The sequence below is a fragment of the Pseudophryne corroboree genome, chromosome 7 (assembly GCF_028390025.1).
Source record: "Pseudophryne corroboree isolate aPseCor3 chromosome 7, aPseCor3.hap2, whole genome shotgun sequence".
NCBI classification, from domain to species: Eukaryota; Metazoa; Chordata; class Amphibia; order Anura; family Myobatrachidae; genus Pseudophryne; species Pseudophryne corroboree.
Window position 1 is genome coordinate 379,476,491 of NC_086450.1, and position 23,934 is coordinate 379,500,424.

General features: G+C 47.1%; 2 protein-coding genes across 5 annotated transcripts in view; one reads left to right on the top strand and one right to left on the bottom strand.

Annotated features, from left to right (window-relative positions):
• C7H7orf50 (chromosome 7 C7orf50 homolog) overlaps nucleotides 1–23,934 on the bottom strand; it is a 671,077-nt gene that overhangs the window by 292,278 nt on the left and 354,865 nt on the right. The gene's annotated exons all lie outside the window — the stretch shown is intronic.
• The window catches only part of LOC134945345 (atypical chemokine receptor 3-like), a 34,085-nt gene continuing 33,457 nt past the window's right edge, over nucleotides 23,307–23,934 (top strand). Inside the window, exon 1 of the mRNA XM_063934550.1 lies at nucleotides 23,307–23,407. The gene's annotated coding sequence lies outside the window, so the exon portion shown is untranslated. The remainder of the gene's footprint in view (nucleotides 23,408–23,934) is intronic.

Genomic DNA, 23,934 nt, shown 5'->3' on the forward strand with positions numbered 1-23,934 from the left:
ACGGACCAGAATACATGGAGAAAACATTTATTTTGCAGTAGTAAACTATTTTTATTTTGCAGTAGTAAACTATACTATGTGAAGGGGTTAAACGGAATCAGAGAGACTCATTTATAATAGTAGCTTCTTGTGACCCATACAAAGATCACTGGTAGCTGTTTATAGAACTTGTTGAAATGAATGAGCACGTAGGGTTATCTTTTTAAAATTCTGTCCATATTTTCTGGTAGTTCCCCAAAAAAATATAAGATTTTAAACCTACCGGTAAATCTTTTTCTCCTAGTCCGTAGAGGATGCTCTGGACTCCGTAAGGACCATGGGGTATAGTCGGGCTCCGCAGGAGACATGGGCACTATAAAGACACTTTAGAATGGGTGTGCACTGGCTCCTCCCTCTATGCCCCTCCTCCAGACCTCAGTTAGAGAACTGTGCCCAGAGGAGACGGACAGTACGAGGAAAGGATTTTTGTTAATCCAAGGGCAAGATTCATACCAGCCCACACCATATAACCTGGAATATACGCAACCAGTTAACAGTATGAACAAAACAGTACCAGGCAAAGACTGATTTCAACGTTAACATAACCCTTATGTAAGCAATAACTATATACAAGCCTTGCAGAAAAATAGTCCGCACTGGGACGGGCGCCCAGCATCCTTTACGGCAGGGCTGGCCAAACCAGTCCTCGAGATCTACCAACAGTTCACATTTTCCAGACCACCTAGCTGGTGCACAGGTGTAGTCATTACTAATTAAGATGTGCTGCATTCATTCCTAACTGACAATTCTACAGATCTCCAGGAGGCCTGGAAAACATGAACTGTTGGTAGATCTCGAGGACCGGTTTGGCCAGCCCTGCTCTACGGACTAGGAGAAAAAGATTTACCGGTAGGTTTAAAATCTTATTTTCTCTTACGTCCTAGAGGATGCTGGGGACTTCGTAAGGACCATGGGGTTTATACCAAAGCTCCAGACCGGGCGGGAGAGTGTGGACGACTCTGCAGCACCGATTGTGCAAACACAAAGTCCTCATCAGCCAGGGTATCAAACTTATAGAACTTTGCAAAAGTGTTTGAACCTGACCAGGTAGCAGCTCGGCAAAACTGTAAAGCCGAGACGCCTTGGGCAGCCGCCCAAGAAGAGCCCACCTTTCTAGTGAAAAAGGCCTTTACCGAATTTGGTAACGGCAACCCAGCCGTAGAATGCGCCTGTTGAATCGTGTTACAGATCCAGCGAGCAATAGTCTGTTTTGAAGCAGGAGCGCCAAGTTTGTTGGCTGCATACAGGACAAACAGTGCCTCTGTTTTCCTAAACCTAGCCGTCCTGGCTACATAGATTTTTAAGGCCCTGACTACATCCAGGGATTTGGAGTCCTCCAAGTCACCCGTAGCCACAGGCACCACAATAGGTTGGTTCATATGAAATGATGAAACCACCTTGGGCAAAAATTTAGGACGAGTCCTCAACTCTGCTCTATCCATATGGAAAATCAGATAGGGGCTCTTGTGAGACAAGGCCGCCAATTCGGACACCAGCCTCGCAGATGCCAAGGCCAACAACATGACCACTTTCCAAGTGAGAAATTTTAATTCAACCGTCTGAAGCGGTTCAAATCAGTGAGAGTTTAGGAACCGTAACACCACGTTAAGGTCCCATGGTGCCACTGGGGGCACAAAAGGAGGCTGGATGTGCAGCACTCCCTTTACAAAAGTCTGGACTTCTGGGAGAGAAGACAATTCTTTCTGAAAGAAAATAGATAGGGCCGAAATCTGTACCTTAATGGAGCCTAACTTCAGGCCCATATCCACTCCTGTCTGTAGGAAGTGGAGAAAATGGCCCAGATGGAAATCTTCCGTAGGGGCATTCTTGGCTTCACACCAAGATACATACTTCCTCCAGATACGGTGATAATGTTTCGCCGTCACCTCCTTCCTAGCCTTTATCAGCGTAGGGATGACTTCTTCCGGAATACCTTTCCCAGCTAGGATTCGGTGTTTAACCGCCATGCCGTCAAACGTAACCACGGTAAGTCTTGGAACACGCAGGGCCCTTGCTGCAACAGGTCCTCCCTGAGAGGAAGAGGCCACGGATCTTCTGTGAGCATTTCCTGAAGATCTGAATACCAGGCCCTTCGAGGCCAATTTGGAACAATGAGTATTGTCTGCACTCTTTTTCGTCTTATGATTCTCAATATTTTTGAGATGAGAGGAAGAGGAGGGAACACATAGACCGACTGAAACACCCATGGTGCCACCAGGGCGTCCACCGCTACTGTCTGAGGGTCCCGGGACCTGGCACAATACCTCCGAAGCTTCTTGTTGAGGCGTGACGCCATCATGTCTACTTGAGGAAGTCCCCAATGACTTGTTATCTCTGCATAAACTTCTTGATGAAGTCCCCACTCTCCTGGATGGAGATCGTGTCTGCTGAGGAAGTCTGCTTCCCAGTTGTCCACTCCCGGAATGAAGACCGCCGACAGAGCGCTTACGTGATTTTCCGCCCAGCAAAGAATCCTGGTGGCTTCCTTCATTGCCACTCTGCTCCTTGTCCCGCCTTGGCGGTTTACATGAGCCACGGTTGTGACGTTGTCCGATTGAATCAGAACCTGTAGGTCGCGAAGAAGATTCTCTGCTTGTCGTAGGCCGTTGTATATGGCCCTCAATTCCAGTACGTTGATGTGTAGACAAGCCTCCTGCCTTGACCATAGTCCCTGAAAATTCCTTCCTTGTGTGACTGCTCCCCATCCTCGGAGGCTCGCGTCCGTGGTTATCAGAACCCAGTATTGAATGCCGAACCTGCGACCCTCTAGAAGGTGAGCACTCTGCAGCCACCACAGGAGACACACCCTGGGGGACAGGCTTATCTTCTGATGTATTTGTAGATGGGATCCGGACCACTTGTCCAGAAGGTCCCACTGAAATGTCCTCGCATGGAACCTGCTGAAGGGGATGGCCTCGTAGACAGCCACCATTTTTCACAGAACTCGAGTGCATTGATGAACAGACACTCTTTTTGGTTTTAGCAGTTCTCTGACCATGTTATGGAGGTCCTGGGCTTTTTCCATTGGGAGAAAAACCCTCTTCTGTTCTGTGTCCAGAATCATTCCTAGGAATGATAGACGAGTCGTTGGAATCAATTGAGACTTTGGCAGATTTAGAATCCAACCGTGCTGTTGTAGCACTCTCAGGGAGAGTGACACGCTTTTCAGCAATTGATCTCTCGATCTCGCTTTTATCAGGAGATCGTCCAAGTACGGGATAAATGTGACTCCCTGCCTGCGCAGGAGCACCATCATCTCCGCCATTACCTTGGTGAAAATCCTCGGGGCCGTGGAAAGCCCAAACGGCAACGTCTGAAACTGGTAATGACAGTCCTGTACAGCGAATCTCAGGTACTCCTGATGAGGAGGATATATGGGGACATGAATGTATGCATCCTTTATGTCTAGTGACACCATAAAATCCCCCCCTTCCAGGCTGGAGATCACTGCCCGGAGCGATTCCATCTTGAATTTGAACTTTTTCAAGTACAGGTTTAGGGATTTTAGATTTAAAATGGGTCTGACCGAGCCATCCGGTTTCGGGACCACGAACAGGGTTGAATAGTACCCTTTCCCCTGTTGGACTAAGGGAACCTTGATAACCACTTGCTGTTGACACAGCTTTTGAACTGCAGCTAACACTATTTCCCTCTCTGGGGGAGCAGCTGGCAAGGCCGACTTGACAACTCGGCGAGGAGGCACCTCTTCAAATTCCAGTTTGTAGCCTTGGGACACAATTTCCAGCGCCCAAGGATCAGAACCCAGACCTGGCTGAAGAGTCGAAGACGTGCCCTCACCGGTGCGGACCCCCTCAGTGGAGCCCCAGCGTCATGCGGTGGATTTAGTGGAAGCCGGGGAGGACTTCTGCTCCTGGGAACTAGCCGTAGCAGGCGTTCTTTTCCCCCTACCCTTACCTCTGGCGAGGAAGGATGAGCCCCGACCTCTTCTAGACTTATGCGACCGAAAGGACTGCATCTGATATTGTGGAGTTTTCTTTTGCTGTGGAGGAACAAAAGGCAAAAAAGTAGATTTACCCGCGGTAGCTGTGGAAACCAGGTCCACAAGACCTTCCCCAAATAAAACCTCACCCTTGTAAGGCAAAACTTCCATATGTCTCTTTAAACCGGCATCACCCGTCCATTGGCGGGTCCACAAGGCTCGCCTAGCAGAAATCGCCAAGGCGTTGGCTCTCGAACCTAGCAGCCCCACGTCTCTCTGAGCGTCTCTCATATATAAGACTGCGTCTTTAATGTGACCTAAGGTCAATAAAATGGTATCCCTATCTAGGGAATCAATGTCAGCTAACAAGGTATCTGTCCAAGCTGCAACAGCGCTACATACCCCTGCCGATGCTATTGCCGGTCTGAGTAAAGCACCCGTATGTGTATAAATAGATTTTAAGGTAGTTCCCTGCCTGCGATCAGCAGGATCCTTGAGGGCTGCCGTGTCTGGAGACGGTAGCGCCACCTTCTTGGACAAGCGCGTTAAAGCCTTGTCCACCCTGGGCGAGGATTCCCATCGTACCCTGTCCCTTGCAGGAAAAGGATACGCCATAAGAATCCTCTTGGGAATCTGCAGTTTTTTATCTGGAGTTTCCCAAGCTTTTTCAAATAACTTGTTTAGCTCATGAGACGGGGGAAAGGTTACCTCCGGTTTATTTTCCTTAAACATGTGAACCCCTGTGTCAGGGACAGAGGGGATCATCTGTGATATGCAAAACATCTTTTATTGCAATAATCATATAATGAATACTTTTGGCCACCCTCGGGTGTAACCTTGCATCATCGTAGTCGACACTGGAATCAGAATCCTTGTCGGTATCAGTGTCTGCTATTTGGGACCCTGAAGGGCCCTGTGACACAGCTAAAGCCATGGATTGACTCCCTGCTTTTTCCCTGGACTCTGCTTTGTCCATCCTTTTATGTAATAAAGCCACATTTGCATTTAAAACATTCAACATGTCCAATCAGGTGTCGGCGTTGCCGACGGAGACACCACAATCATCTGCTCCACCTCCTCCTTAGATGAGCCTTCCGCTTCAGACATGCCGACACACTCGTACCGACACCCCCACACACACAGGGATATATTAATATGGAGACAGTTCCCCAATAAGGCCCTCTGGAGAGACAGAGAGAGAGTATGCCAGCACACACCCAGCGCCAACTCACACTGGAAACAAAATTCCCAGATAAATAGCGCTTTTATATATAATTATATGTATATAATACACTCACTGCGCCTTACAAGTGCCCCCCCCCCCTCTTTTCTGCCCTGTGTCACCGTGTTCAGCAGGGGAGAGTCCGGTGAGCCAGCTTCTCTGCAGTGCTCTGTGGAGAAAATGGCGCTGGTCAGTGCTGTGGGATCAAGCTCCGCCCCCCCAGCGGCGGGCTTCGGTCCCGCTTAATTTTGTAATACTGGCGGGGGATTTCAATATATACTGCCTCTACAGCCTATATATATACTAGCTAGTCCTAGAGTTGTAATATTGCTGCCCAGGGCGCCCCCCCTGCGCCCTGCACCCATCCGTGTCTGCAGTGTGTGTTGTGTGTGGGAGCAATGGCGCGCAGCGTTACCTCAGAGAAGATCTGAATTCTTCTGCCACCTTTGAAGTCTTCTGTCTTCTTATACTCACCCGGCTTCTTTCTTCCGGCTCTGTGAGGAGGACGGCGGCGCGGCTCTGGGACGAACGGCGAGGGAAGACCTGCGTTCCGACTCCCTCTGGAGCTAATGGTGTCCAGTAGCCTAAGAAGCAGAGCCTATCACTTAAGTAGGTCTGCTTTTCTCTCCTCAGTCCCACGATGCAGGGAGCCTCTTGCCAGCAGTGCTCCCTGAAAATAAAAAAAACTAACAAATTCTTTTTTCAGAGAAACTCAGGAGAGCTCCCTGTAATGCACCCAGTCTCCTCTGGGCACAGGAACTAACTGAGGTCTGGAGGAGGGGCATAGAGGGAGGAGCCAGTGCACACCCATTCTAAAGTTTCTTTATAGTGCCCATGTCTCCTGCGGAGCCCGACTATACCCCATGGTCCTTACGGAGTCCCCAGCATCCTCTAGGACGTAAGAGAAAAATAAGATTTTAATTACCGGTAAATCTATTTCTCGTAGTCCGTAGTGGATGCTGGGGACTCCGTAAGGACCATGGGGAATAGACAGGAGACATGGGCACTTTAAGAAAGAATTTAGGTTCTGGTGTGCACTGGCTCCTCCCTCTATGCCCCTCCTTCAGACCTCAGTTAGAGAAACTGTGCCCAGAAGAGCTGACAGTACAAGGAAAGGATTTTGGTAATCCAGGGCAAGATTCATACCAGCCACACCAATCACACCGTATAACATGTGATAACAACCAGTTAACAGTATGACAAATAACAGAGCATCAGGTCAAACCCTGATGCAACCATAACTTAACCCTTATTGAAGCAATAACTATATACAAGTATTGCAGAACAAGTCCGCACTTGGGACGGGCGCCCAGCATCCACTACGGACTACGAGAAATAGATTTACCGGTAAGTAAAATCTTATTTTCTCTAACGTCCTAGTGGATGCTGGGGACTCCGTAAGGACCATGGGGATTATACCAAAGCTCCCAAACGGGCGAGAGAGTGCGGATGACTCTGCAGCACCGATTGAGCAAACACAAGGTCCTCCTTAGCCAGGGTATCAAACTTGTAGAACTCTGCAAAAGTGTTTGAACCTGACCAAGTAGCCGCTCGGCAAAGCTGTAATGCCGAGACCCCTCGGGCATCCGCCCAAGAAGAGCCCACCTTCCTAGTGGAATGGGCCTTAACTGATTTTGGCAGCGGCAATCCAACCGCAGAATGAGCCTGCTGAATCGTGTTACAGATCCAGAGAGCAATAGTTTGCTTTGAAGCAGGAGCACCCAGCTTGTTGGACGCCTACAGGATAAACAGCGACTCAGTTTTCCTGACTCTAGATGTTCTGGCTACATAAACCTTCAAAACCCTGACCACATCAAGTAACTCGGAATCCTCCAAGTCAGTAGTAGCCACAGGCACCACAATAGGTTGGTTTATATGAAAGGATGAAACCACTTTCTTTTTCATCCACTAGGGGTCACTGGAGTACTCTTGGGATATGGACGGCTTCCACAGGAAGTAGGCACTGAATAAATTAATTTTGGAACTATACCTCCCCTCCATATCCCTGAGTACCTCAGTGTTTTTTCTGTGCTCGACACAGTTAGTAGGCTTGTGGCTTTGCTGCCACAGAGGTCCACATTTCATTGGATTTTTTCTAAGTTTTTTCTTTTTTCAACGATTTACCACATCCCTTCCCCCCTTCCAATAGGCGTGGGTCCGGGATAAGTGAAGGCTGCTTTAGCAGCTGTGGGTGTCGGACCTCTCTAAAAAGAGCTCCTTCACTACCACCTGCAGGACTAAAACCTGCAGTAAAGGCTGGACGGAACTTACAGAGAAGCCCGGTCATAGCCCTCACCACAGGGTCCAGGTATGTTGAACGGGGCGGTCAGCTCACGCTGCCGCCCCACTGTGTGGGATACTGTGTGTGTGTGTGTGTGTGTGTGTGTGTGGCCCAGGCCCTCGATGCTGCTTCGGGCTCCCTCTCCACCATAGCCCGGCTCCGTGTATAGAGAACGGTATACGGAGCATGGGGGGACACACAAATGAGAGTCAAAAGGCAGGTTTCTTAGCCTAGTGAGTAACTTTGCTGCCACAGTGATGTTCCCTGCACACAGAAATGTCAGGGTCACTGGATAAAATCTCATGATTCAACTCTTATTGATAAGGGAATACAGCAGCGCTGCATATGTATTACAAAAGGCTATGAAGTCTTTGTTAAAACAAGATTAACCATGTTTCCTGTTGTATTTCCAGAATTTCCTGTGTTACATCTCTCCTCCATTGAAGGCGCAGGGGTGTTAAGGGGAATTTGGGAGCAGGCATATGGCTGGCGTGCACTGCACTTGACCAGATATATATTTATAGAGACACCTTAGTGCTACCTTAGTGCTATTTACTGAGTCGTGCAAGTTGTCTGTCTTTGTTTTTGGTTTGTTTTTTTTGTATTGTCTGTCTGCATGAGTAAGACACCAGCAATTACTAATAAGCAGTTTCCCTGCCATGTCTAAAACATGGATATACATAATTATTTATATCATAACTGTTTATAATGATATTATCCTAAAGACTGCAAATCTGAATCATGGTTGTGTCAGCCAAATACTGGCTTTGTTCATTTGTTGTAAAGTAAGATATGTTATAACAATTGGTCAGCACATGGTGCTTATAAAACAGTATCTGTGGAGCCGTGTGAGTTCACTCACCTGCAGCAGCTTTGGCTTAATTCACTTGGCCACACCACACTGGATACGCCCAATCTCATCTGATTTTGGAAGCTAAGCAGTGTTGGGCCTGATTAGCCACCTGGGAGTACAAGGTGCTGTAGGTATTTTTATTCTACAGCCACACCACACTGGATACGCCCAAACTCATCTGAGCTTGGAAGCTAAGCAGGGTTGCATACTGTTTTGCCATCTGGGGGAAACTGGTGATCCAACTAGATTGCATACTAATACATGCTAGTTTAAACTGTTAAAAATAGCTCAGTTTGGCCTTACACTATCAATATAAACCTACCATAGGTTTTACAGTCAGGATAGCTCTCCAGAGCGCGCTCCCGGCGCCGGCCACTAGAAGGGCCCATAAACTAAGCTGTGGTCAAGCAGCAGTCATCTCAGGTTTTAAGCCTGTGCGAGGTCACATTTAGTTTCAGACTTGTAAAAATGTGTTATACCTGTGTATCAGGGAGACTCTGTAGCCTACTGGTTAGGCTTCCCGCCAACAGTGTAGATGCTGCTTGCAGGGTCATTGGTTCGAATCCTGGGTTCAACTACTGTCTATACACCAGATAGTGTTAACAGTCTCAGTACATAATTGGCCATGGGTTTCCTCAGTGAGTACATTGGAAATGCTTCCATATGGCTTAGCATACATGTGTTTGTGGATGATGGTTGTATCCTCATTTGGATGTTGCACGGTGTTTGATATTATTAAAAAAAAAAATGTATGTGTGTGTATATATATATATATATATATATAATATGCTGACATTAAAAGTCTATTTTGCAGTAAGCAAGAATAATTGGTCAGCACTCAGTGCTTATTAACACTATCTGTTGAGCACTGCAAACATGGCCACACCGCAGCAGCTTTGCTTATTGTTTTTACAGGTGGCTCTGTAGCCAAGTGGTTAGGCTTTCCGGCCACAGTGAACATTGTGTTTGCATGGACACTGGTTCAGATCCTGGTTTAACAGGTGTTAAAAAAAAAAAAAAACCCATGGTAGGACAATTTTTTCTTTTAAGGTTACTTCCTGGTTCTTTCTCGGAAGTTGCTGCCCTACAACACTTAGACTCTGGAGGAGCGGGGTGTTGTTAGGAGTTTAATTTATTAATTGTTTTTGTACAGCATGACTCTACAGGAAGATTCACTATTGCTGGTAACCACATGCACGGTAATGCAGGTTTATACACACGTTACTTCCGTGGTGTACTTACTGGTTGGAGTACATGATCTCTTGCACTTACATGTGCAGCACAGTACTGCAATGGAAGCATGCTGGGCCCATAACCCAGAGGTAGGCAGATTGAAACTATCCTCTGCTATATGCATTTATGCATAATCAAACAAGCAGCTTCGCTGCAAAGTCGGTCACACAGTGTGTCGGACAAATACGAATCTGGGCCAGTGGCGCAATGTATAACGCATCTGACTATGCATAACAAGATTGTAGGTTCGTCTCCTACCTGGCTCGTTTAAGTTGCCGTGATCGTATAGTGGTTAGTACTCTGCGTAAAGACTGCACAGACAGTTTCAGTTACATTGTTGCGGTCGATTTGCCGCCAGCCCTCATAGCACCAGGCCAGTACGTCAGGTTCTCAGCGAAGGCTGAACAATTTCCAATCAGAGACAATTGCATTTATTGGGTGTTTTACTACATATCGGAGTATACCCTACACAGCAGTAGGGCTGTTGCTTTGCCCTGCTTTGGTAAGGGTTTGAGGTAACAAGGCTGTAGTGGCATTGCATTCCAGTTCAGGTTTGCCCTAAATAAAGACCACCTTACACTTCTTGCTGCCTACAGCTTCTTTGGACGTTGGCAGTTGGTTCTTGCGTTTTCAGCTTCGCTAGTAGCGCATAACGTCCACTTTGGCTACGTTCCTAACAGGCGGAGTCGGATTCCAAACGAGATAGATCGCAGACCAAGTGGGGAGGAAAATCTGATTTCCTACCATTGTCTACGCGAATTCCTGAATGATTCCGTCTCAACGACTTCAATTCCTAGGTATGATTCTCAATATGGTAAATCAAAGAATTTACATACCCGAACAGAAAGTACAGGTCATTCGTCATCTGGTACAATTAGTGCTCAAGCCACGCACAGTCTCGGTTCACTTGTGCATTCGCCTATTAGACAATGGTGGCGGCTTTCGAAGCGCTTCAGTTCGGAGGACTTCACTCCGTCCTTTTCAATTGGATGTGTTCGCACAGTGGTCGGGCTCGCATCTGCAGATTTACTGCAGAAGTGAGGTTGTCTCCAAGGGCCAGAGAGTCTCTACTCTGGTGGCTCAAAGTACAGAATCTAACCGCAGGGAAACGGTTCGGTGCCTGGAATTGGATAATTCTCACGGCGGACGCAAGTCTCAGAGGTTGGGGAGCTGTAGTTCAAAATGATCAGCTCCAGGGTCTCTGGGCGGATCACGAAAGATTGCCGTCTATAAATGTCCTGGAACTCCGGGCAATTTACAATGCGCTACTATAAGCAGTGCACAGGCTGCAGGCTCAGGCTGTTCAGGTGCAGTCAGACAATGAGACAGCAGTCGCATACATCAACAAACAAGGAGGAACGAAAAACCGTATGGCAATGCGGGAGGTACAGATGTGTCCACGTGCATCTTTGCTGTGTCCCGTCATGTATGGCACGGTTTTGCATGCTATATACTCAGAGATTTAGTCATGTCTTGTGTTTTTTTCTTAATTTGCTGCCTTAATATGTTACTTTATACATATTCTTTTATGGCAAACAAAAATTTTAAAATTCATCCACTCACTTCTCATGAAAAACAGTTTAGCTGTGTTTTGCATGTTGTGCCAAATTTGTAAAAAAAAAAAAAAAAGCAAAGATGTAAGCAGTCACATCTGTAGCTTGAATCCTCTATCGGGCCGAGTATCACCAAATGATATTGTCGGCAGTAGTCATTCCGGGAGTGGACAACTGGGAGGCGGATTATCTCAGCCGTCTGAATTTTCATCCAGGAGAATGGGCATTAAATCCAGAAGTATTTCACATGCTGGTCCAGAAGTGGAGTTACCCGCAGGTGGACCTGATGGCATCTCGCCACAATCATCAAACGCCCTAGGTCGTGTCCAGAACGAGAGATCCAAAGGCAGTGGCGGTGGATGCTCTCACAATCGCGTGGCCATACAGTCTCGCGTATCTATTTCCACCGTTTCCGCTGCTCCCTCTGTGGCTAAAACGGATCAAAGGAGAGTCCGTCACAGTTATACTAGTGGCGCCTCTTTGGCCTCGGAGAGCTTGGTTCTTGGATCTCCGCGGTCTACTCGCAGTCGGTCTTTGGCCGCTCCCACTACGTTCTGACCTGTTACAGCAGGGTCCGTTCCTTTTACCCGATTTAGCGCGGCCGCGTTTGACGGGGTGGCTGTTGAGACAGCCCTCTTAAGAAGAGAGGGCATTCCAGAATCGGGTATTCCAACCATGTTACGAGCTAGGAAGCCGGTTACGGCAGCTCATTATTACAGAATTTGGCGTGCCTAGGTTAGATAGAGGTCTGAGTTTATCCACACTAAAAGTGCGGATATCGGCGTTGTCCATTTATTTTCATAGTAGATTGGCCCTATTGCCGTCGGTTCACACCTTTTATGCAGGGTGTCCTCAGAGTTCAGCCTCCATTCACTCTACCTACTGCGCCATAAGACTTGAATCTGGTTTTTAGATTTCTTAGTCTTTTTATTATGAACCCTTACAACAAGTGGATATTAAATTTCTCACTTGGGAAAATAATGTTTCTTTTAGCCTTAGCGTCAGCAAGGCGTGTTTCAGATTGGGTGCTTTGTTGTGCAAACCACCGTATTTAGTGTTTCATGATGACAGAGCGGAATTCCGAGCGAATTCTGCTTTTCTACCAAAGGTAGTGTCATCTTTTCACATCAATCAACCAATAGTAGTTCCTATGTTAACAGGAGACTCTGGTAGGTTGGATGTGGTACGCGCATTACGCATTTATGTATCCCGAACGTCGACCGTTCGTAAGACGGATACGTTGTTTGCTCTCTATGATGCTGCCAAGATGGGTTGACCAGCTTCTAGGCAGACCTTATCCAGTTGGATTAAAGTGACCATACGTCAGACTTACCTTCATGCTAGGTTACAGCCGCCTACATCGATAACAGCTCATTCCACACGTGCTGTGGGAACATCATGGTCAGCGAGTCGTGGAGCTTCTACGACACAGCTTTGCCGGGCGGCTACATGGTCTTCGGTGCACACGTTTGTGCGCCTCTACAGGTTTGATACGTTTGCGGCATCAGCATCTAGCTTTGGCCGCCTAGTGTTACAGGTGCCAAACAGCTCTCCCGCCCGCGGGGGAAACTTTGGTACGTCCCAAGAGTACTCCAGTGACCCCTAGTGGATGAAAAAGAAAATAGGATTTTGGTACTTACCAGGTAAATCCTTTTCTTTGAATCCATAGGGGGCACTGGACGCCCACCCAGAGCAGTTTACCTGGTTTGGGGTAGGTTCAGTAGATCTTATGGTAACACACTTTCACCGACTGGTTCAGATTAACAAGTTATGGTGTCAACTGTTTAGTTCTCAGTAATGTTGGGTCAACTTTATTGTTGTCTGTTATGTTATATGTAATGCTCCATTGTCAACCTCTCTATCGCTCCTGTTCGGCTCAGTAAAAAACACTGAGGTACTCAGGGATATGGAGGGGAGGTATAGTTCCAAAATTAATTTATTCAGTGCCTACTTCCTGTGGAAGCCGTCCATATCCCAAGAGTACTCCAGTGCCCCCTATGGATTCAAAGAAAAGGATTTACCTGGTAAGTACCAAAATCCTATTTTCGGCAGAAATTGTGGACGGGTCCGCAATTCTGCTCTATCCGCATGGAAAACCACATAGGGGCTTTTATGTGACAAACCCGCCAACTCTGACACACGCCTAGCCGAAGCCAAGGCTAATAGGCATGACCACCTTCCACGTGAGATATTTCAACTCCACCGTTTTGAGTGGTTCAAACCAGTGGGATTTCAGGAAACTCAACACCACGTTAAGATCCCAAGGTGCCACTGAAGGCAGAAAAGGGGGCTGAATATGCAGCACTCCCTTTACAAACGTCTGAACTTCAGCTAGAGAAGCCAACTCCTTTTGAAAGAAAATGGATAGGGCCGAAATCTGGACCTTAATGGAACACAATTTTAGGCCCAAATTTACTCCTGACTGTAGGAAGTGAAGGAAACGGCCCAGCTGGAATTCCTCCGTAGGAGCATTCCTGGCCTCACACCAAGCAACATATTTTCGCCAAATACGGTGATAATGTTGAGCGGTCACGTCCTTCCTAGCCTTTATCAGCGTAGGAATGACCTCATCCGGAATGCCTTTCTCTGCTAGGATCCGGAGTTCAACCGCCATGCCGTCAAACGCAGATACGGTAAGTCTTGGAACAGACAGGGCCCCTGTTGCAACAAGTCCTGTCTTAGAGGAAGAGGCCACGGGTCCTCTGTGAGCATTTCTTGCAGATCTGGATACCAAGTCCTTCGTGGCCAATCTGGAACAATGAGTACTGTTCTCACTCCTCTTTTTCTTATTATCCTCAGCACCTTGGGTATGAGAGGAAGAGGAGGAAATACATAGACCGACTGGCACACCCACGGTGTCACCAGGGCGTCTACAGCTATCGCCTGAGGGTCTCTTGACCTGGCGCAATATCTCTGTAGCTTTTTGTTAAGGCGGGATGCCATCATGTCAACCTGTGGCAGTTCCCACCAACTTGTAATCTGTGCGAAGACTTCCTGATGAAGTCCCCACTCTCCCGGGTGGAGGTCATGTCTGCTGAGGAAGTCTGCTTCCCAGTTGTCCACTCCCGGGATGAACACTGCTGACAGTGCGCTTACGTGATTCTCCGCCCAGCGAAGAATTCTGGTGGCTTCCGCCATCGCCACTCTGCTCCTTGTGCCGCCTTGGCGGTTTACATGAGCCACTGCGGTGATGTTGTCTGACTGAATCAGAACCGGTTGGTCGCGAAGCAGGGTCTCCGCTTGACGTAGGGCGTTGTATATGGGCCTTAGTTCCAGGATGTTGATATGAAGGCAAGTCTCTTGACTTGACCACAGACCTTGGAAATTTCTTCCCTGTGTGACTGCACCCCAACCTCGGAGGCTTGCGTCCGTGGTCACCAGGACCCAGTCCTGAATGCCGAATCTGCGGCCCTCGAGAAGGTGAGCGCTCTGCAGCCACCACAGGAGTGACACCCTGGCCCTGGGGGATAGGGTGATTAACCGATGCATCTGAAGATGTGATCCGGACCACTTGTCCAGTAAGTCCCATTGAAAAGTCCTCGAATGGAACCTGCCGAAGGGAATGGCCTCGTCTGATGCCACCATCTTTCCCAGGACACGAGTGCAGTGATGCACTGACACCTGTTTTGGTTTTAAAAGGTTCCTGACCAGTGTCATGAGTTCCTGAGCTTTCTTCATCGGGAGATAAACCCTTTTCTGGTCTGTGTCTAGAATCATGCCCAGGAAAGGCAGACGAGTCGTAGGAACCAACTTCGACTTTGGAATATTTAGAATCCAGCCGTGTTGCCGTAACACTTCCAGAGAAAGTGATACGCTGATCAGCAACTGCTCTCTTGATCTCGCTTCTATGAGGAGATCGTCCAAGTATGGGATAATTGTGACTCCTTGCTTCCGCAGGAGTACCATCATTTCCGCCATTACCTTGGTAAATATTCTCGGTGCCGAGGAGAGACCAAACGGCAACGCCTGAAATTGGTAATGACAATCCTGTACCACAAATCTGAGGTACGCCTGATGAGGTGGATAAATGGGGACATGAAGGTATGCATCCTTTATGTCCAGAGACACCATAAACCCCCCCCCCCCCTTCCAGGCTTGCGATGACCGCTCTCAGCGATTCCATCTTGAACTTGAACCTTTTCAGGTATATGTTCAGGGATTTAAAATTCAATATGGGTCTGACCGAACCGTCCGGTTTCGGGACTACAAACATGGTCGAATAATAACCCCTTCCTTGTTGAAGGAGGGGAACCTTGACCACCACCTGTTGAAGGTACAATTTGTGAATTGCAGTTAACACTATTTCCCTCTCGTGGGGGGAAGCTGGCAGGGCCGATTTGAGGTATCGGTGAGGGGGCATCTCCTTGAATTCCAGCTTGTATCCCTGAGACACAATATCTATTGCCCAGGGATCCAACTGGGAGTGAACCCACTTGTGGCTGAAATTTCGAAGACGTGCCCCAACCAGGCCTAGCTCCGCCTGTGGAGCCCCAGCGTCATGCGGTGGATTTTGTAGAGGCCGGGGAGGACTTCTGTTCCTGGGAACTAGCTGTGTTGTGCAGCTTCTTTCCTCTGCCCCTGCCTCTGGCAAGAAAGGATGCACCTCGGACTTTCTTGTTTTTCTGTGATCGAAAGGACTGCATTTGATAATACGGTGCTCTCTTAGGCTGTGAGGAAACATATGGCAAAAAATTTTACTTTCCAGCAGTAGCTGTGGAGACCAGGTCCGAGAGACCCTCCCCAAACAATTCCTCACCCTTGTAAGGTAAAACCTCCATATGCCTTTTTGAGTCGGCATCACCTGTCCATTGCCGAGTCCACAGGACCCTTCTGGCAGAAATTGACATAGCATTTATTCTAGAACCCAGTAGACTAATGTCTTTTTGAGCATCTCTCATATATAGGACAGCGTCTTTAATATACCCCAAGGTCAACAATATAGTATCCTTGTCTAAGGTATCAATTTCCTCAGACACGGTATCCGTCCATGCTGCTACAGCACTACACACCCAGGCCGACGCGTCCATTTATACCTGAATGTGTATAAATGGACTTCAGGGTAACCTCCTGTTTCCGATCCGCAGCATCTTTGAGGGTAGCCGTATCCTGTGACGGCAGGGCTACCTTCTTGGATAAGCGTGTTAAAGCTTTGTCCACCTTAGGGGAGGATTCCCAGCGTAACCTGTCCGTTGGCGGGAAAGGATACGCCATAAGAATCCTTTTGGAAATCTGCAGTTTTTTATCTGGAGATTCCCAAGCCTTTTCACATAACTCATTTAGCTCGTGTGAGGGGGGAAAGGTTACCTCCGTTCTTTTCCCAATACATATGTACCCTCTTGTCAGGGACTGGGATTTCTTCTGTGATGTGCAACACATCCTTAATTGCTATAATCATATAACGGCTGGATTTAGCCAATTTTGGCTGTAACTTTGCATCATCGTAATCGACACTGAGTCAGAATCCATGTCGGTATCTGTGTCAACAATTTGGGAAAGTGGGCGCTTCTGAGACCCTGACGGCCTCTGCGACATAGGATCAGGCACGGGTTGGGACCCTGACTGTCCTGAGGCTTCAGCTTTTTCTAACCTTTTATGCAAGGAATTAACATTATCATTTAAAACCTTCCACATATCCATCCAATCAGGTGTCGGTGCCGGTGCCGTCGGCGGAGACACCACATTCATTTGCTCCCGCTCTGCTTCCACATAGCCTTCCTCATCAGACATGTCGACACAAGCGTACCGACACACCACACACACAGGGAATGCCCTTTTTGAAGACAGTTCCCCCACAAGGCCCTTAGGAGAGACAAAGAGAGAGTATGCCAGCACACACCCCAGCGCTATAAACCCAGGAATAACACAGTAACTTAATGTTACTGCTGTTTATATATTGTTTTTTTGCGCCTAATTATGTGCCCCCCCCCCCCCCCTCTCTTTTTACCCTCTTCTACCGTGTATCTGCAGGGGAGAGCCTGGGGAGCTTCCTCTCAGCGGAGCTGTGGAGAAAAAATGGAGCTGGTGAGTGCTGAGGAAGAAGCTCCGCCCCCTCGGCGGCGGGCTTCTGTCCCGCTTTAATATGCAATTTTTGGCGGGGGCTCATACATATATACAGTGCCCAGCTGTATATATGTTTAACTTTTGCCAAAAGAGATCCCAAATGCTGCCCAGGGCGCTCCCCCCTGCGCCCTGCACCCTTACAGTGACCGGAGTATGTGAGGTGTGTGGGAGCAATGGCGCACAGCTGCAGTGTTGTGCGTTACCTCAGTGAAGAACGGAGTCTTCTGCCGCCTGTGAAGTCTTCTTTGCTTCTCATACTCACCCGGCTTCTGTCTTCCGGCTCTGCGAGGGGGACAGCGGCGCGGCTCTAGGATCGGACGGCGAGGGTGAGATCCTGCGTACGATCCCTCTGGAGCTAATGGTGTCCAGTAGCCTAAGAAGCAGGACCTAGCTTCAGAGAGTAGGGCTGCTTCTCTCCCCTCAGTCCCACGATGCAGGGAGTCTGTTGCCAGCAAAGCTCCCTGAAAATAAAAAAACCTAACAAAATACTTTCTCTCAGCAAACTCAGGAGAGCTCACTGAAAAGCACCCAGCTCGTCTGGGAACAGTATCAAACTGAGGTCTGGAGGAGGGGCATAGAGGGAGGAGCCAGTGCACACCAGAACCTAAATTATTTCTTAAAGTGCCCATGTCTCCTGCGGAGCCCATCTATCCCCATGGTCCTTACGGAGTCCCCAGCATCCACTAGGACGTTAGAGAAAAGTACAATTACATAGCCTTCACCTTACCTCAATCCAAACACTTTACCTAACTAATACTGGCCGAGTGTGAATGTGACAAGAAATCTAAGCAATATGAACTCAATACAGCATAGAAGTAACCAAACCTCCTGTATACATGCTGGCAAATGTCTGTGGCCAGGCCTGAGAGGAGCATTTTCATCACCGTGGAAAGAGGGTGCAACCAATGTAGCAGACAGGAGTGTGGATAATTAGATTGACAGTGTCTAGGTCAACCACTACAGGTTGACAGTCACTACGTCGACAGGGTTGGAAGGTCGACAGGGTTTCTAAGTCGACATGTGCTAGGTCGACAGGTCAAAAGGTAGACATGAGGTTTTTTTGGGGGGTTTTAGTGTCGTTTTCTTCGTAGAGTGACCGGGAACCCCAATTAGTGCATCGTGTTCGCTCGCCATGCTTCGGGCAAGGTGTCTCGCTCCGCTACCACTGCACTCGGCACAGATTACCGTTCCAATCGTAGTCCATGTGGATCGTTAAGTATGAAAAAGTGAAAAAAAGAAAAAAAATGTGACAAACTCATGTCGACCTTTTGACCGAGAAACCCTGTCGACCTAGTGACTGTCAACCTATAGTGGTCGACCTAGACAGTGTCAATCTTCAGACCGAATCCCATCAGACAGCACAGGTAATATTGTGTGAGGACAAAGGGGTCACTTCAGAGGATAAATAACGACAGCAGAAAATGATCATCCCAAATGATGAACAACCAAATAAAGGGACACTGGCAACTGCTAAAGGTTCTCCACCCTCGAGGGGCCCATTGATCATTGAGTTTTAGCTATTTAAAACTTGTTTTGTATGATAAATGCTGCTCCAGCCAATCCGCTCCTAACTGTCCTTTTTCAAACACATGACAGGAGCTGATTGGTTGGAGCACCATTTGTCATGAGTAGGTAAAACTTATTGATAAATAGGCCCCTAAGGGGTATATGCAATTAGCGGCGAATCGCGGCAAATTATCGCCGTTTTTTAATTCGACACAATTCGACAGGTGAATTCCGGCAGGTGGCTTCCGGAATTCACCATATTCAATGAAAAACGGATTCGACAGTCCCGCGGGCGAAAAACGGCCGATTTGCCAGATTTTGCCGCGATTTAAAAAAACGGGAAAAAATGGCGTGGGGTCCCCCCTCCAAAGCATAACCAGCCTCAGACTCTTCGAGCTGGTCCTGGTTTTAAAAATGCGGGGGGGGGAAATTGACAGGGGATCCCCCGTATTTTTAAAACCAGCACCGGGCCCTGCGCCTGGTGCTGGTGCAAAAAATACGGGGGACAAAAAGAGTAGGGGTCCCCCGTATTTTTTACACCAGCATCGGGCTCCACTAGCTGGACAGATAATGCCACAGCCGGGGGTCACTTTCATACAGTGCCCTGCGGCCGTGGCATTTAATATCCAACTAGTCACCCCTGGCCGTGGTACCCTGGGGGAGTGGGGACCCCTTCAATCAAGGGGTCCCCACCCCAGCCACCCAAGGGCCAGGGGTGAAGCCCGAGGCTGTCCCCCCCATCCATTGGCTGCGGATGGGAGGCTGATAGCCTTGAGTAAAATGACAGAATATTGTTTTTTTTTCAATAGTACTACAAGTCCCAGCAAGCCTCCCCCGCAAGCTGGTACTTGGAGAACCACAAGTACCAGCAGGCGGGCGAAAAACGGGCCCGCTGGTACCTGTAGTACTACTGGGAAAAAAATACCCAAATAAAAACAGGAGACGCACACCGTGACAAGTACAACTTTATTACACACTGCCGACACACACATACTTACCTATGTTGACACGCCGACTGCCACAGTCTCCGACGATCCGAGGGTACCTGTGAAAAAAATTATACTCACCTGCCAGTGTCCAGAGATAAATCCACGTCCAGAGATCAAATCCTCGTACTTGGCAAAATGAAAACAAGCACACCCGTACCAACGGACTGAAAGGGGTCCCATGTTGACACATGGGACCCCTTTCCACGAATGCCGGGACCCCACGTGTCTCCTGTCACTGTGGTCCCTTCAGCCAATCAGGAAGCGCTACTTCGTGGCGCTCACCTGATTGGCTGTCTCGCGTCTGAGGTCAGACAGCGCATCGCAAAGCCTCTCCATTACTTTCAATGGTGGGAACTTTGCCGTCAGCGGTGGGGTTACCCGCGGTCAGCCGCTGACCGCGGGTGACCCCACCACTAGCCGCAAAGTTCCCACCATTGAATATAATGGAGAGGCTTTGCGAGGCGCTGTCTGACAGCTCAGAAGCGCAGCCAATCAGCAGAGTGCAAGGACGTTGCGCTCGCTGATTGGCTTAAGAGACCTTTCAGTGACAGCAGTCACGGGGGGGTCTCTCTGCATTCGTGGAAAGGGGTCCCATGTGTCAACATGGGACCCCTTTCAGTCCGCTGGTACGGGTGTGCGTGTTTTTATTTTGCCAAGTACGAGGATTTTATCTCTGGACGTGGATTTATCTCTGGACACTGGCAGGTGAGTATAATTTTTTTCACAGGTACCCTCAGATCGTCGGAGACTGTGGCAGTCGGCGTGTCAACATAGGTAAGTATGTGTGTGTCGGCAGTGTGTAATAAAGTTGTACTTGTCACGGTGTGTGTCTCCTGTTTTTATTTGGGTATTTTTTTTCCAGTAGTACTACAGGTACCAGCGGGCCCGTTTTTCTCCCGCATGCTGGTACTTGTGGTTCTCCAAGTACCAGCTTGCGGGGGAGGCTTGCTGGGACTTGTAGTACTACTGGAAAAAAACAATATTCTGACATTTTCCTCAAGGCTATCAGCCTCCCATCCGCAGCCCTTGGATGGGGGGGGGGACAGCCTCGGGCTTCACCCCTGGCCCTTGGGTGGCTGGGGGGGGGACCCCTTGATTGAAGGGGTCCCCACTCCCCCAGGGTACCCGGCCAGTGGTGACTAGTTGGATATTTAATGCAACGGCCGCAAGGCACTGTATAAAAGTGACCCCCGGCTGTGGCATTATCTGTCCAGCTAGTGGAGCCCGATGCTGGTGTATAAAATACGGGGGACCCCTACTCTTTTTGTCCCCCGTATTTTTTGCACCAGCATCAGGCGCAGAGCCCGGTGCTGGTTTTAAAAATACGGGGGATCCCATGTCAATTTTTTCCCCGCATTTATAGAATCAGGACCAGCTCGATGAGCCCGAGGCTGGTTATGCTTTGGAGGGGGGACCCCACGCCATTTTTTTCATTACATTTAAAAAAAAAAATATATTATTTAAAAAAATATATAAATAATACTTGTGCCTCCAAAAAAGACAAACCAAGTACCTAATCCCTTCTAATATAAATAGATATGCTATTATCAATAAAAAAAACACCAAAAAAAACATGTTTTAAATTTTTTTTATTAGTTTCACCCACCAAAGTGTGGCGGATTGAAAATGTCGAATTTACTGTCTAAAAGCACTGTTGTCGAATTTCCAAACTTCAATTGAATACACTTTGGTCGAATTGCAGCACTTGTATCATTGCAGAAAAGTCGAATTTGACAAAAGTCTAATTTCAAAAAGTCGAATTTTGAAAGTCCGTTTTTTGGACGGAAAGCACTGAATTGCATTGACGATTATTTTTTTTTTGGGCGAAAAATTCCCGAAATTCGACAATTTCGGGAATTCGACCGCAATTGCATATACCCCTAAGTCTCTACTATATAAGGAGAATGGTCTTCTGGGAAATGCCATTTGAACGGCAGCCCTTTAGTTCAATGCTTTTGAGCACTGTTTTAGAACCCGAAAGGCAAGTGCTGACACAGAAAACATAAGACAGCCTGTTTCAGCCTCTATAGGACTCCACAGCGCCAGACTTTGTTTTTTTTGCTCAGTCTTGAATATAAAATTACAACATAAGCTTGCAAGGAAATATTTTTTTACAGTAGTGAGCAAAGTAATTAGAACTGGACGTAATCAATGCTGGTAAAATGCACAATATAACAGGGATCGTTAAGAAGTGGGTCAGTCTGATAAGAGTGCTGGAAACACCATCACCACAGTGCAACCAAAATATGTACTGCACATCTCCTGCCTCATTATCAGCCCAGGCTACGTATAACGTGCTCATTTTGTCAGGAAAATGTGTGTCACTCTATTATCTGTGCAATTGTAGAGGCCATTGTAATAGAGGCCTTCAAATCTGTATTCGTATACTTATACTCTGAGCGGTATATTTACTAAGCAGTTGATCAGGTTAGAGGAGAGGAGATTCCGCACAATACGGCGTAAAGGCTTTTTCACGGTAAGGACAATACGTGTTTGGAATTCCCTGCCCGAGGGAGTAGTAATGGCGGAATCTGTCAACACCTTTAAGAATGGGTTAGATAAATTCCTAATGGATAAGGATATCCAGGGGTATGGTGCATAGTCATGCATTATAGTTACTATAAATAGGGATAAAATGCAATGGCTGACAGCAGCATCAGTCAGAAATTTTAGTCAAATCATCATGCATAGGACACCACAAATAGGTTGAACTCGATGGACAATTGTCTTTTTTCAACCTCAGATACAGGTTGAGTCTCCCTTATCCAAAATGCTTGGGACCGGAAGTATTTTGGATATCGGATTTTTCCGTATTTTGGAATAATTGCATACCATAGTGAGATATCATGGTGATGGGACCTAAATCTAAGCACAGAATACATTTATGTATCATATATACCTTATACACACAGCCTGAAGGTCATTTTAGCCAATATTTTTTATAACTTTGGGCATTAAGCAAAGTGTGCGTATATTCACACAATTCATTTATGTTTCATATACACCCTATAAACACACCCTGAAGGTCATTTAATACAATATTTTTAATAACTTTGTGTATTAAACAAAGTTTGTGTACATTGAGCCATCAAAAAACAAAGGTTTCACTATTTCCCTCTCACTCAAAAAAGTCCGTATTTCGGAATATTCCGTATTTCGGAATATTTGGATATGGGATACTCAACCTGTACTATGTTACTATGTATTTTCCGATTTTACGGATTGCCGGAATTAAAAGGGCATTATTTTTTAATGGAAAACAAGCCTGATTTTGCATTTACTATTACTGCCTTTTTAAATATGGCGGGCAAAAATCGTGGGTTTTAAAAGTCCATTGCTTTATAAATATACCCCTAAATCTGGCACAATTAATTGATAAATGGTTTGCGAAGAACAGAAAATATCATAGCTCCATAGTTTATCATTTACAAATTGAGAAGTATTATGAGGGTTCAAACTTACTTTTAAGTTTGTGTATTTTTGCATGCACATAGCACGGTAGGAAAATTGTAACAAGGCGAGATTTGTTTCTGCTACCAACCTAGTAGTTTCGTCACATGCTGGCGGAAAAAAAAAAATGTAACCTGAGCTTGTTGAATAGCATTTAACTTCCTTTGCAGCCTCAGGACTGCACATTCATAACACTGAACCTCTGAGGCTCAATATACAGCTGTAAAGAAGAATGGCCGTATTCTCACCACGAAGAGGAGAGCTGCACTTCCTGCATGAAGGTAACGGTAACAGACTATAGAGGGATTCTACAGGGTATTAAACGTTGAGATTAAGGGTTCTTCAACTTTGTGTAGCTTCATGATTTAAATAACGGACTAGAATATGAAAATACTCGGTGCCAGCCGTTCTAGACTCCTAAGAACAAACTGCATACCAGCCAATCTGAACCACGTCAGCAGTAAGGAGTTAAATTCTGGAGTTAGAAGCCACCGACTTAGAAGCCATTTAGACTAAACACCAAGGACAGCAATGTGTCACTTCTGTCGGTCTGTTATAGGAGGCTGCAGTATGTATCGTACAAACTTTTGAAAGTTAAAAAAGGGAGGTAAACAGTAAAAACAGCATAAACTTCTGTTTAGGATTTTGTAATTGACATATATTCTGTTAACTGGCGCTTTGCAAAGGCATACATCACACAGTGATATCTTGTAACACTGCATACTTTAACATGGATCAGTCTAGTAGGGAGTAACATGCCTCTAATGTATGTTTATGTAAAAAGTCTAGAAAAATATAGAATTACGTA